Here is a 13,862-nt window from a genome sequence, read left to right as displayed (position 1 = left end):
GGAATATTCACACTTCCTCCTTCATGTTTTTGGAGACTTATTCGCCACCAGGTCAAGAGACCCATGAAGCCATTTAGCACTGTTGTTAGAAGTCCACTGGAGGCAGCTTTTATCTGAGCCAGCACAGTGGAGCTTACCAGATGAGGCCACTCACATCTGCTTTCTTTCGCTTAGGTGGTGCTTCCCCTTTGTTCTCCTCTTGACAATACTCTTGTCTGTTACCAGCAAGAGTCATCATGCCTCAGCATCCAGAGAGTCACGATGCTCCCATGATCAATGCCTTCGGACCTGCATCCAGTCTCAGTCCTGGAGGTTGCACAGGTCTCCAACGCACTGGAGGAGACCCATCTCCCCTCCCATCTTCTAATGCCTGGCCATTTGAAGGAGTATCCCGGTGCTGGTATTCCCAGTACTCCTGAAGGTTGTCAGAGTTTCTATGTATCTTCCACTGCCATTACAGCCACCCTCATCCATCAAATCAGAAAAGGGCTACATGATCCAGGAAGAAGAGAGTAGTCCAGGCACTTCACTGGCTCTGCTAGACCCCAGGAGTGTGCCTATATATGCTCTAGATGAGGAAGTGAATTTGCTGGTGAATTTACTGGTGAATTTCCTGCTGCTTAAGTATCAAATGAAAGAGTCGATAACAAAGGCAGATACCTTGAAGATTATCATCAACAAGTGTGAAGTCCACTTCCCTGAGATCTTTCTGAGAGCCTCTGAATGCATGAAGATGCTCTTTGGCCTTGATCTGATGGAAGTGGATCGTACCAATCACTGCTATCGCCTCCTCATTAAATTGGGCCTCATCTATGATGGGATAAAGCACAGTGAAGGGAGCCTGCCCAAGAACAACATCCTGATACTTATCCTGAATGTGATCTTCATGAAGGGCAACTGTGCCACAGAGGACAAAGCCTGGGAAGTTCTTAATGTGACTGGAATATATTCTGGGATGAATCACTGCATCTTTGGGGGGCCCAGGAAGCTCATCACTGAAGATCTTGTGAAGGAAAAATATCTGGAATACTGGCAGGTGTTCAACACTGATCCTGCAGGATTTGAGTTCCTGTTGATCCCCAGAGCTCATGCTGAAACCACCAAGATTAAGGTCCTGGAGTTTCTGGCCAAAGTTAATGGGACTGACCCAAGTTCTTTCACATCTCAGTATGAGGATGCTCTGCAAGATGAAGAAGAGAGAGCCTGAGTCAGAAGTTGCCACTACAAGTTCTAGTGCCAAGGCTAGCAGCTTCTCCAACAGCTAAATGAGTCAGGGATAGTTTCTTCATGCATTGTTGAAAAAGGCAGTTAGTATTTGTAGAATTTATCTCTGAGGTGGGGCTGAAAGGAAGACAGTATTTGTGCCTATGTCTTCCTATTTTGTATGTTTAATTTTTTAACTTTTTATTTAGTTATTTTGGTCTCATTAGTTATCTATTTTTTGATGTATGTACTATTCAAATATTGTTTATTTTGTTTATTTTTTAATGAATTTTTATTATTTCTTTGGCCACATTGCATAGCATGAGGGATCTTCTTTCTCTTACTAGAAATCAAACTCATGCCCTTGTGATGGAAGCATGGAGTCTTAACCACCAGGCTACCAGGAAAGTCCCTGTTGTTTCTTTCAATATAGATTTAATTGCCTTCAAAATCTTCAAGTTTTTGAATGATACTGGTCACACATTTAATGTTATAATGAGGTTTAAAGTAAGAGTTTTGTTGTTTCATAGAACAAATTGTGAAACTGTCTTATTTTGTCACCTGTAATAAGAATATGGCATTGCTATACACACTCTCTTAGAAATGTGATGGATCAGTATTAAGATAGTTTGTATCAATAAGGAAAGAGAAGAAAGTCTAAAGATATTAAGGCATTCTTATCCCTTTTAGTTCTTGTTTTGTAAAAGTAAATGAAATGTACATGAATTTTCTAGTTCTTTCAACAGTGTGTAAGAAATAAATGTTAATAAATTGGATCTCACACTCACTGAATCATTTATTACCCCAGCCTTCAGTGACTACCTACTCTTCGTAAAGCTTAGCTTTAATACTGGGAATGTGAAGTACTCAGGACCTGCCCATGGAGTTTAACATATAAAAACAGTAATCCTTTAAGGACAGTGGTGGAATCTTATATTCTAAACAATTAGTAAAATGAAGGAGTCAGTGGGTAAAGGTGGGCAATCCTATGAGATTGTCAAAGTGTTAATGCAATTAGATGTGGCAACTTGGGACGTTGGGAAACTTCAGGTCCTTTAGTAGGAGTTAATTTTACATGAAACTAGATGATGGGCTACCCAAAAGTCACCGGGTTAACAATTGGCCATCACCTGGGAGAGCCAGTGCTCACTTCATTCAAAGGGAATTTCAATTAAGCTGTGTTCAGTGTAATTTGGAAAATAAATAAGAATTAAAGTTTCGTTAGGGATAAAATGAATGAAAATGTGTAACAAAGTGGCATGGAAGGAGCAGGAGAGAAAAAGTAGTTTTCCCTCTTGGTCCTTCCCTGAGTTCCCCTTGTAAAAAAAAAAAAGATAAACATCAGAAAACAAATTCAGTGTTTGTATTGGAGCATCACAAATATATGAGACTCAAAGAAATGACGAGAGCAGGAAGCTTTTGTATCTTTCACACAAAGAAATTATAAATTTGTGTTTCTGGTTGAATTGACATAATAATGGGATTTGGACTAGGGGTAGTAAGTCTTGAAGAAGAAACAGGGTTTGTTTATACATCCTTCTTGGCCCTAAACTTTTTGTGTCTCATGGTAAAATGTCTTCTGCTCTCTTGGTACAGGAAGCATGCCTTTCTGAGGGAGATTTATCTCCTGCTTTCAGGGGAACAAATGAGAGTCAGAGTCCTTCTTTCATCAACTGTTTTTCAGGTACCTTCAATTTAAAGTAACCTATGTGCAGAGTGGCATTTTTGAGGTGACAGACAGTAATCTCTCCTTATTTATGGTTTCAGTTATTTGTGGTCAATCATGGTCCAAAAAAAAAAAAAAATTAAGTAGAAAATGCTCAAAGTAAGTAATTCATTAGTTTTTTTTTTTTTCCTGGATATTAAATATTTATTGATCAACTATTATATATCATGAACATATAAGAAATGCTTGGGGTAACATAAACTGATAAACATAATTGACTACTTGTTTTTAAAATGTTACACCCAAATGGACTAAATACATCAGATGGTTTCACACCAGTGCGAAGTTCAGTGGGACATTGACCTAACTGTACACTATGAGGCAGACAAAGGAAGCAATAGATTTCGGGGACTCTCTATCCAATATTAGGTCATTTAGAAGTAATTCACTAGTTTTCTTTCTTTTAAAGCAAACATTTGGTTTTTGTGTGTGTTTTTAACATATTTATTTATTTATGTGGCTGTGCTGGGTCTTAGTTGCGGTACTCAGGATCTTTTCCTTTTGCTGCACACTTTAGTTGCAGCATGCAAATTCGTAGTTACAGCATGTGGGATCTAGTTGCCTGACCAGAGGTCAAACCCAGGCCCTCTGCATTGGGAACTCAGAGTCTTAGCCACTGAATGACCAGGGAAGTCCCAATTCATTAGTTTTAAATTGCACTCCATTCTGAGTACTGTGATGTAATCTTATGCTATCCTGCTTCATCCTGACTGGGATATGAATCACCCCTTTTGCCAGTGTGAAATGGAATATCTCCTACCACCTCAATAAACAAGGATGTAACAACTATGAATAATTTCGGGACTCTTGTATCTTCCCATACATAGAAGAGTGCTAAATTCCTTGAGATATTTGGTTTTCCCTAATTACCAGTAATTTTTAGTGTTCAGACTGCCTGCCTCCTTTGTTGCAAACTTCTGTATATCCTGACTCCTTCCTCTGCCTCCTCGGAGCAGTCTCTCAAGGCTACCTGAGATGCTGTCTCCTGGGCTTGAAGTCCTAACATTTTCCATTAAGTAAAATAACTTTGTACTTTCATGTTGTGACTAAATTTTTTAGTCAACACCAGTATATCCTGATCTGATAGACAGAGTGCCTGATGAACTATGGATGGAGATCTGTGACATTGTACAGGAGACAGGAATCAAGACCATCCCCAAGAAAAAGAAATGCAAAAAAGCAAAATGGCTGTCTGAGGAGGCCTTCCAAATAGCTGTGAAAAGAAGGGAAGTGAAAAGCAAAGGAGAAAAGGAAAGATATACCCATTTGAATGCAGAGTTCCAAAGAATAGCAAGGAGAGATAAGAAAGCCTTCCTCAGTGATCAATGCAAAGAAATAGAGGAAAACAATGGAATGGGAAAGACTAGAGATCTCTTCCAGAAAATTAGAGTTACCAAGGGAATGTTTCATGCAAAGATGGGCACAATAAAGGACAGAAATGGTAGGGACCTAACAGAAGAAGATATTAAGAAGAGATGGCAAGAATACACAGAAGAACTACATAAAAAAGATCTTCATGACCCAGATAATCACAATGGTGTGATCACTCACCTAGAGCCAGACATCCTAGAATGTGAAGTCATGTGGGCCTTAGGAAATATCACTATGAACCAAGTTAGTGGAGGTAATGGAATTCCAGCTGAGCTATTTCAAATCCTAAAAGATGATGCTGGGAAAGTGCTGCACTCAATATGCCAGCAAATTTGGAAAACTCAGCAGTGGCCACAGGACTGGAAAGGTCAGTTTTCATTGAAATCCCAAAGAAAAGCAATGCCAAAGAATGCTCAAACTACCACACAATTGCACTCATCTCACACGCTAGCAAAATAATGCTCAAAATTCTCCAAGCCAGGCTTGAACAGTACGTGAACCGTGAACTTCTAAATGTTCAAGCTTGATTCAGAAAAGGCAGAGAAACTAGAGATCAAATTGCCAACATTGGTTGGGTCTTCGAAAAAGCAAGAGAGTTCCAGAAAACATCTATTTCTGCTTTATTGACTATGCCAAAGCCTTGGACTGTGTGGATCATAATAAACTGTGGAAAATTCTGAAAGAGATGGGACTACCAGACCACCTGATCTGCCTCTTGAGGAACCTGTATTCAGGTCAAGAAGCAATAGTTAGAACTGGACATGGAACAACAGACTGGTTCCAAATTGGGAAAAGAGTATGTCAAGGCTGTATATTGTCACCCTGCTTATTTAACTTCTATGCAGAGTACATCATGAGAAACGCTGGACTGGAAGAAACACAAGCTGGAATCAAGATTGCCAGGAGAAATATCAATAGCCTCAGATATGCAGATGACACCACCCTTATGGCAGAAGGTGAAGAAGAACTAAAGAGCCTCTTGATGAAAGTGAAAGAGGAGAGTGAAAAAGTTGGCTTAAAGCTCAACATTCAGAAAACTAAGATCATGGCATCCGGTCCCAATACTTCATGGGAAATAGATGGGAAAGAGTGGAAACAATGTCAGACTTTATTTTTCTGGGCTGCAAAATCACTACAAATGGTTATTGCAGCCATGATATTAAAAGACACTTCCTCCTTGGAAGGAAAGTTATGACCAACCTAGATAGCATATTCAAAAGCAGAGACATTACTTTGGCACTAGTCAAGGCTATGGTTTTTCCAGTGGTCATGTATGGATGTGAGAGTTGGACTATAAAGAAAGCTGAGTGCCAAAGAATTGATGCTTTTGAATTGTGGTGCTAGAGAAGACTCTTGCGAGTCCCTTGGACTGCAAGGAGATCCAACCAGTCCATCCTAAAGGAGATCAGTCCTGGGTGTTCATTGGAAGGACTGATGTTAAAGCTGAAACTCCAATACTTTGGTCACCTGATAGGAAGAACTGACTCACTTGAAAAGACCCTGATGCTGGGAAAGATTGAGGGCAGGAGGACAAGGGGACAACAGAGGATGAGTTGCTTGGATGGCATCACTGACTCGATGGACATGGGTCTGGGTGGACTCCAGGAGTTGGTGATAGACAGGGAGGCCTGGCATGCTGCGGTTCATGGGGTCGCAAAGAGTCAGACACGATTGAGCGACTGAACTGAAGTGAGTATATCCTGCCTTATTCCCTTAGTAGCCTTGTCAATTATCAGATCAGGTGTCATGGTTTCACAATGATTGTGTTCAAGTAACTAATAATGGCCCAAAACAGAAGTGTAGTGGTGCTGCCGCATTGGATATTGTTTTACTACACACAATTTATAAATTGAACTATGTCTTATGTATATGTATGTAGGCTTCCCAAATGGAGCAGTGGTAAACCATCCTCCTGCCAATGCAGGAGACTCAAGAGACATGGGTTCAATCCCTGGGTCGGAAAGATCCCCTGGAGAAGTAAATGGCAAATCACTCCAGTATTCTTGCTTGGAAAATCCCGTGGACAGAGGAGCATGGTGGTCTGCAGTCCATGGGGTCACAAAGAGTCGGACATGACTAAGTGACGGAGCACACACACATAGGTATGTATATGTAGGAAGGAATAAACCCAGTAAAAGTAGGATTCAGTACTGTCGGTGGTTCCAGACACCCATTGCTGTTCTTGGGACATATCATATCTTCTGTGAATTCATCTAGAACTCACTCTTTCATTCTCCTAGCCTGAATCAGACCTTCTGTCCCTTATTTCTCTTCTCACTACTCCTTAATGCCTCTCAGGATATAGAAAGAAGGATGTTGGAGCCAGGAGCTTACCGTGGGTTTAAAGACATAAGGTTGAAGTAAGACACACAGCTTGGGGATTATCTGTGAGCTTCTTTTATGAATGTCTTGAGAGCTGAGCCTGCCTAGGGGCTGGCATTCTTATCATCTCCTGCTCTCTCGGCAATTCACTGTCCTTCCCCTGAGTCTTCTCCAGTGCACACTGTTGTTCAAACTGGAACCTGACCTGTTGGCCAGCTCTTCTGTCCTCCTCTGAAAGCTGCACCTGCTCCCAGTGGAACAAACAGGGCAAAATTCACCTGCCTCCCCCTGACTTGGAGCATTCCAGCTCCCTGGTGGTCCCCTCCCTCACCTGTACCCCTGTGATACCAACATCATGTTCCATACAAAAGGTGACTTTGACATTGAAATTTAGATCTGGCCACCCAATGGGCATTTCCTCCAGGTTCTCAAAATATTTTCCCAAACAGTTGGTAAGTATAGTTTTATCTGTCAAATAATCTACTAATTTTGGGGAAATAACCCTGAAGTTGGAGGGGGGATTTTGAAAGCACCTAAAGATTTGTAATAAAATTGTAATGAGTTTTTTTAGCATGCCCACTGGACATATACATTTATGAGCATACCTATGTGGTTAATAACCAAAACTTCCCTCATAAGTGACAGCTGCAGAGAGGTAAAAGACCTTAGAAATCACAGCACAGCAAACATCTAGTGAGGATTAATTTCTTAAATTCCCTGGAGTCCTTCCAGGAGATGAAAAATGGTTTATTGACAAACACTCTGTCTTTGGTTCAGTTCAGTTTCAGTTCAGTCGCTCAGTCGTGTCTGACTGAGACCCCATGAATCGCAGCACGCCAGGCCTCCCTGTCCATCACCAACTCCCGGAGTTCACTCAGACTTGCGTCCATCGAGTCGGTGATGCCATCCAGCCATCTCATCCTCGGTTGTCCCCTTCTTCTCCTGCCCCCAATCCCCCCCAGCATCAAAGTCTTTGGTTAGCAGAAATAAAAATGTTTCAATACAGTTCTACTGCCTCTTGTCTATGTGACCAAAAGAAAATCCTCATTTTATCCTTGTGCCTTTTCCTTCCTTTCTTCATATAAAAGTGTTTAGCCATTCTCCTACATCTTGAAGGTGACAGAAATTCACAGATTTTTGACCAGAAACCAACAGAAAGAAGAAAATTCTCATCCCATTAAGATTTTTCCAGTTGAGGTTTAGGTCAATGCCGGAAAGTACTACTGAGTGAAGAAGGCAAAATCTTCTTGTTGATATTTTATAGGATCCTTTAGAAAATTTGATGTGAGCCTATATTTGGGAGTAAGTATCACATAGTAAGACGTCAGAAAAGTTAAAGAATTTCAGGGAAATCTGACCTTCTCACACACTAACAGGAAATAGGATGGTTTGTCATAAAAATTCTACTCACTTCAGTTGCACAGTTGTGTCCGACTCTTTCTGACCCCATGGACTGCAGCACGCCAGGCTTCCCTGTCTATCACCAACTCCTGGAGCTTACTCAAACTCATGTCCATTGAGTCGGTGATGCCGTCTAGCCATCTCATCCTCTGTCATCCCCTTCTCCTCCTGCCTTCAATCTTTCCCAACATCAGGGTCTTTTCTAGTGAGTCAATTCTTTGCATCAGATGACAAAGTATTGGTGTTTCAGCTTCAGCATCAGTCCTTCCAATGAATGTTCAGGACTGATTTCCTTTAGGATGGACTGGTTGGATCTCCTTGCAGTCCAAGAGACCCTCAAGAATCATCTCCAACACCACAGTTCAAAAGCATCAATTCTTCGGCACTCAGCTTTATAGTCCTTCTTTATAGTCCATGTCTCACATCCATACATGACTACTGAGAAAACCATAGCTTTGACTAGATGGATTTTTGTTGGCAAAGTAGTATCTGTGGTTTTGGATGTTGACAATTTGATCTTTGGTTCCTCTGCCTTTTCTAAATCCTGCTTGAACATCTGTAAGTTCACGGTTCATGTACTGTTGAAGCCTGGCTTGGAAAATTTTGAGCATTACTTTGCTAGCATGTGAGATGAGTACAATTGTGTGGTAGTTTGAACATTCTTTGTCATTGCCTTTCTTTGGGATTGGAATGAAAACTGACCTTTTCCAGTCCTGTGGCCACTGCTGAGTTTTCCGAATTTGCTGGCATATTGAGTGCAGCACTTTTACAGCATCATCTTTTAGGCTTTGAAATAGCTCAACTGGACTTCCATCACCTCCCCTAGCTTTGTTCGTTGGATCATTGTAAAAGCAAGAGAGTTTCAGAAAAACATCTACTTCTGCATTATTGACTACACCAAAGCCTCTGACTGTGTGGATCACAACAAACTGTGGAAAAAATTCTACTAGTCACAGTATATTGAGCACTAACTTTGTAACAGTTTATGGGGAAAACTACAAGTGGCCATCCACATCTTATCTTCCTCTCCTTTCTGGGCTTATGGAGAGACTGTGTTCCCATGTGCACATGTAGTTAGAAAGGGCATTTGACTAACCCTTGCCATTGATCTGGGATCAAAAGCAGTATTTGTCATTTTCAGGCCAAAGCGTTTGCTCTTCAGTTTACCACTTGCATGTTTTTTCTTGCATTCATCAGTAAATGTGGAAATCATGTATTGATTCACAGACCTACAAGAAGGGAACAGCCTGAACCCCTTTGTTGCCTGTTAGCATAGAATGTCTACCAATTCATAGGGAGAAATAAATTTTTATCGTATTAAGCTTTTGTATTAAGCTTCAAGTGTGGTCTGTTATATGATTTATCAGTCACTTTTTGTGGCTAAAGCACAGCTACTCTTTCTGGCATTAGGTTTAATCAAATATTTTAATTACTACAGTAACTGTGCATATTTTCTTGCAGGAAATTCTAATAATAGTAAGAAATCAGAATTGTCCCTCTTTATAACTAAAAAATTCTACTTCTTCCTCAAAGGTAAACTCATTTAACATCTATTATCCCTGGACTTCACCAGGCAAGAATACTGGGGTAGCCATCCACTTCTCCAGAAAATATAATATTTTAAAGCTAATTATTTTTTATACATAGATATACTGTAAAAATACATTGTGATTTTTTTTCACATACATGAGTTCACTGATGTTTATTATTTCATTATTCCAATCCAGTGTATATTTTTATCTCAGACATTCTAATTTTTACCTCTCCAGGTTCATTTTGGGTCTTTTTATGTCTTCTGTCTCACGAACCAGTTAATCCTTCTTGTTTTTGGAACGTATGAAATATTGTTGTAATAACTGTTTTGATGTCCTTAACTAATTATCACATTATAGACCTTTAACTTACATATTGTACCAATAATATCTCAATAAATCTCAAAAAAAATGTAAAAGGAGGCAAGATCCGTCAGAAATAGAGGTTGCAATGAGGTATGGATGAGATTTCCACAGTATATTCTGATCCACACAAAGGCTTTGGCATACTCAATAAAGCAGAAATAGATGTTTTTCTGAAACTCTCTTGCTTTCTCGATAATCCAGCAGATGTTGGCAATTTGATCTCTGTTTCCTCTGCCTTTTTTAAATCCATCTTGAACATCTGGAAGTTCACGGTTCACGTATTACTGAAGCCTGGCTTGGAGAATTTTGAGCATTACTTTACTAGCATGTGAGATGAGTGCAATTGTGTGGTAGTTTGAGCATTCTTTGGCATTGCCTTTCTTTGGGATTAGAATGAAAACTGACCTTTTCCACTCCTGTGGCCACTGCTGAGTTTTCCAAATTTGCTGGCGTATTGAGTGCAACAGTTTCACAGCATCGTCTTTCAGGATTTGAAATAGCTCAACTGGAATTCCATCACCTCCACTAGCTTTAGTGATGCTTCCTAAGGCCCACTTGACTTCACATTCCAGGATGTCTGGCTCTAGGTGAGTGATCACACCATGGTGATTATTTTGGTTATGAAGATCTTTTTTGTACAGTTCTGTGTATTCCTGCCACCTCTTCTTAATATCTTCTCCTTCTGTTAGTTCCATACAATTTCTGTCCTGACTTGCCTCTTGAGAAACTTATATGCAGGTCAGGAAGCAACAGTTAGAACTGGTCATGGAACAACAGACTGGTTCCAAATAGGAAAAGGAGTACGTCAAGGCTGTATATTGTCACCCTGCTTATTTAACTTCTATGCAGAGTACATCATGAGAAATGCTGGGCTGGAAGAAGCACAAGCTGGAATCAAGATTGCTGGGAGAAATATCAAGAACCTCAGATATGCAGATGACACTACCCTTATGGCGGAAAGTGAAGAGGAACTAAAAAGCCTCTTGATGAAAGTGAAAGAGGAGAGTGAAAAAGTTGGCTTAAAGCTCAACATTCAGAAAACGAAGATCATGGCATCTGGTCCCATCACTTCATGGGAAGTAGATGGGGAAACAGTGGAAACAGTGTCAGACTTTATTTTTGGGGGCTCCAAAATCACTGTAGATGGTGATTGCAGCCATGAAATTAAAAGACACTTACTCCTTGGAAGAAAAGTTATGGCCAACCTAGATAGTATATTGAAAAGCAGAGACATTACTTTGCCAACAAAGGTCTGTCTAGTCAAGGCTATGTTTTTTTCATGTATGGATGTGAGAGTTGGACTGTGAAGAAGGCTGAGTGCCAAAGAACTGATGCTTTTGAACTGTGGTGTTGAAGACTCTTGAGAGTTACTTGGACTGCAAGGAGATCCAACCAGTCCATTCTGAAGGAGATCAACCCTGGGATTTCTTTGGAAGGAATGATCTAAAGCTGAAACTCCAGTACTTTGGCCACCTCATGCGAAGAGTTGACTCATTGGAAAAGACTCTGATGCTGGGAGGGATTGGGGGCAGGAGGAGAAGGGGACAACAGAGGATGAGATGGCTGGATGGCATCACAGACTCGATGGACGTGAGTTTGAGTGAACTGCGGGAGCTGGTGATGGACAGGGAGGTCTGGTGTGCTACGATTCATGGGGTCGCAAAGAGTCGGACACGACTGTGCAACTGAACTGAACTGAACTGATGGAGGAGATTGAGCTTTTCAATCATTGGTATCTCTGTATCACCCTCAACTCTCTTGTTAGCTGTCTTAAAATACTATAACTGAACCAAGGAGGGACAATCGTCTACTGACGTCTTGTCTCTTGAGAGTCCTGGAAATGAAAATGCAGACATACTAACTGAATTTTGGCTTTCGCCTGCAGACTTCTGGAGCAACTTCTCCTTGAGCATACTGTTGGCCTCAAGGTATCATCCCACACTTCCCAAGACTTCCTGCTGCCTCAAGTTACCTGTACTGGTTACTCCATTAATGTGGCAGCACATGCTGAAAGTACTGACCACAATTCTGTTCTCACCTCTTCATTGCTCTCACCACAGGGGCACCTGTGGATGTCAAAGGGAAGAAAGTGGAGCTTCTGGCTTGAAATCTCTTCCACTTCCAGGTAAAGAATATGTATGGAGTGGATGAACTCTCTCATGAAATCAGACTTCACTTCTGCTAAAACATGAAGCAGAGCTTCTCCAAATATCATTTTGTAAATGTTATTTAAATAAAGCAGCTGTTTCAATTAGTGATGAACATCTGGAGATCAATAAAATTGCTCAGAGCATTAGCACACAAGATTAAAAGATGATACGTACATTTGTTAATGAAAGTATGGATGACCCGCAGCTCAGCCTTTTTTAAAAATTCATAATGGGTACCCTCTATTAAGGAATTTTATTACAAGAAGAACTTGACTGCGATTTAAAATTAGCCAGTTAAATACATAGCAAAGGAGTCACCTATGAATCTTCAAAAATTTTTATGGACTATAATAATTCATAGTACAAGATGTAATGGGAAATTAGAATTGGAAATAAAGGGCTGTTCTATGTCTCAACATACACATCTTTGTAGTGGTTTGAAAATATAGCCACAACTTCTTTAATACTCCATTGAATGTGGTGATATGCTGGGCCAGCTTTAGCGACAAATAGTATGCTAGACTGCAGCAGAAATGAAGCACTGTGATTTCTGATACAAGATCAGGAAATTTTATTACAAACATTTTCATTATAGAACTTCTGCCTAATCTTTTATCTTTTTAGCTTACTTGACTTTAGAACCAAATTGCCATCCTGTGAAATAGCCTGGGCTACATGGAGAGGCTACCTGTAAGGGTCCTGGCCAACAATCCCTGCTGCAGATAATTTGCTAAGTGGCTACAGGAAACTAATGAAATCTCCAAACCTCTGTATGTTCAGCACTTGCAATCTCCCTTCCTTCCATCTTTTTATCCTGGTGATTAGAAAAACAGACTAACTTAAGCTTTATCGCCATTACTTTTCCTTACCTATTTTTTTTTTTTTGGCAAGCAGCTAATGAAAGTCCCTTTTTGAATAAGTCAACAAATTGCTTCATCTCCAAAGGAGCCTCTCAAACCCAGGAAACAGAGTTAAGTGTACTCTTCATAGCAAAAACAGCTTAGAAAATCTTTGAGAACCAAAGAGTTTGTATTTACATGTTTATAGAGCTAATTATTATCATTAGCGTTACTTCAGAGATGCCAGAAAAAAAATTAATAAAATAGTTTGTCTTGGGCAAATTCTGTTTTTACCTGATTAATGTTCCTGAGACTAGAATGTGAGTAATGAACCTGTTTTGTTTATAAAACAAGTGTCACATGTACTCAGAGGATGAAAGTGAAAACACCTTCGTAAAGTGATACGAGATCAAGTTTTAGATTCTCCCACTTTTATGTGTCAAGGAGTTCAAAAAAGAGACAAGTGGCCATCTAGAAGGCAATAAAAATGAGATATCTGCTGCATTTTTTACTTCTTTACCTCTAGGAAATTGAGGAGTACCTTAAGCAAGAGGCCCTAACCTGGGGTCTAAGAACAGAGTGAATATGTGAAATTCCAACTTTATTTTTTATTGGCTTTTAATTGCATTATAACATTCCCAAACCACATTATTACTAGTTGTCCCTATCACTTGGCCACCAAAGAATTACAAATGCTTACAAATCACATTTCTATTATAGAAATATTGTGATAAATATTTTATAGTTTTATATATTTATATATATAATTTTATATATTTAATATATAAATATTTTAATTTTAAATATTTAAATATTTTAAATGATTAAATTAAATTTAATTTTTAAATTAATTTAAATATGAATTTATTTATTTTAATTTGAGGCTAATTACAATATTGTAGTGGTTTTGCCATACGTTGACATGAATCTGCCACGGGTGTACACATGTTCC

At 39.7% G+C, this 13,862-nt stretch overlaps 1 pseudogene; it reads left to right on the top strand.

Moving 5' to 3' along the window:
* Positions 1-1,207, top strand: part of LOC128069613 (melanoma-associated antigen B16-like) — a 3,106-nt pseudogene extending 1,899 nt beyond the window's left edge.
* Positions 1,208-13,862: the final 12,655 nt, after the last annotated feature.

This window comes from Budorcas taxicolor, chromosome X (genome assembly GCF_023091745.1).
Source record: "Budorcas taxicolor isolate Tak-1 chromosome X, Takin1.1, whole genome shotgun sequence".
In the NCBI taxonomy this organism is placed as follows: domain Eukaryota; kingdom Metazoa; phylum Chordata; class Mammalia; order Artiodactyla; family Bovidae; genus Budorcas; species Budorcas taxicolor.
Note: the sequence above shows the minus strand (reverse complement) of the source record. Positions and strands in the feature narration are given on the sequence as shown.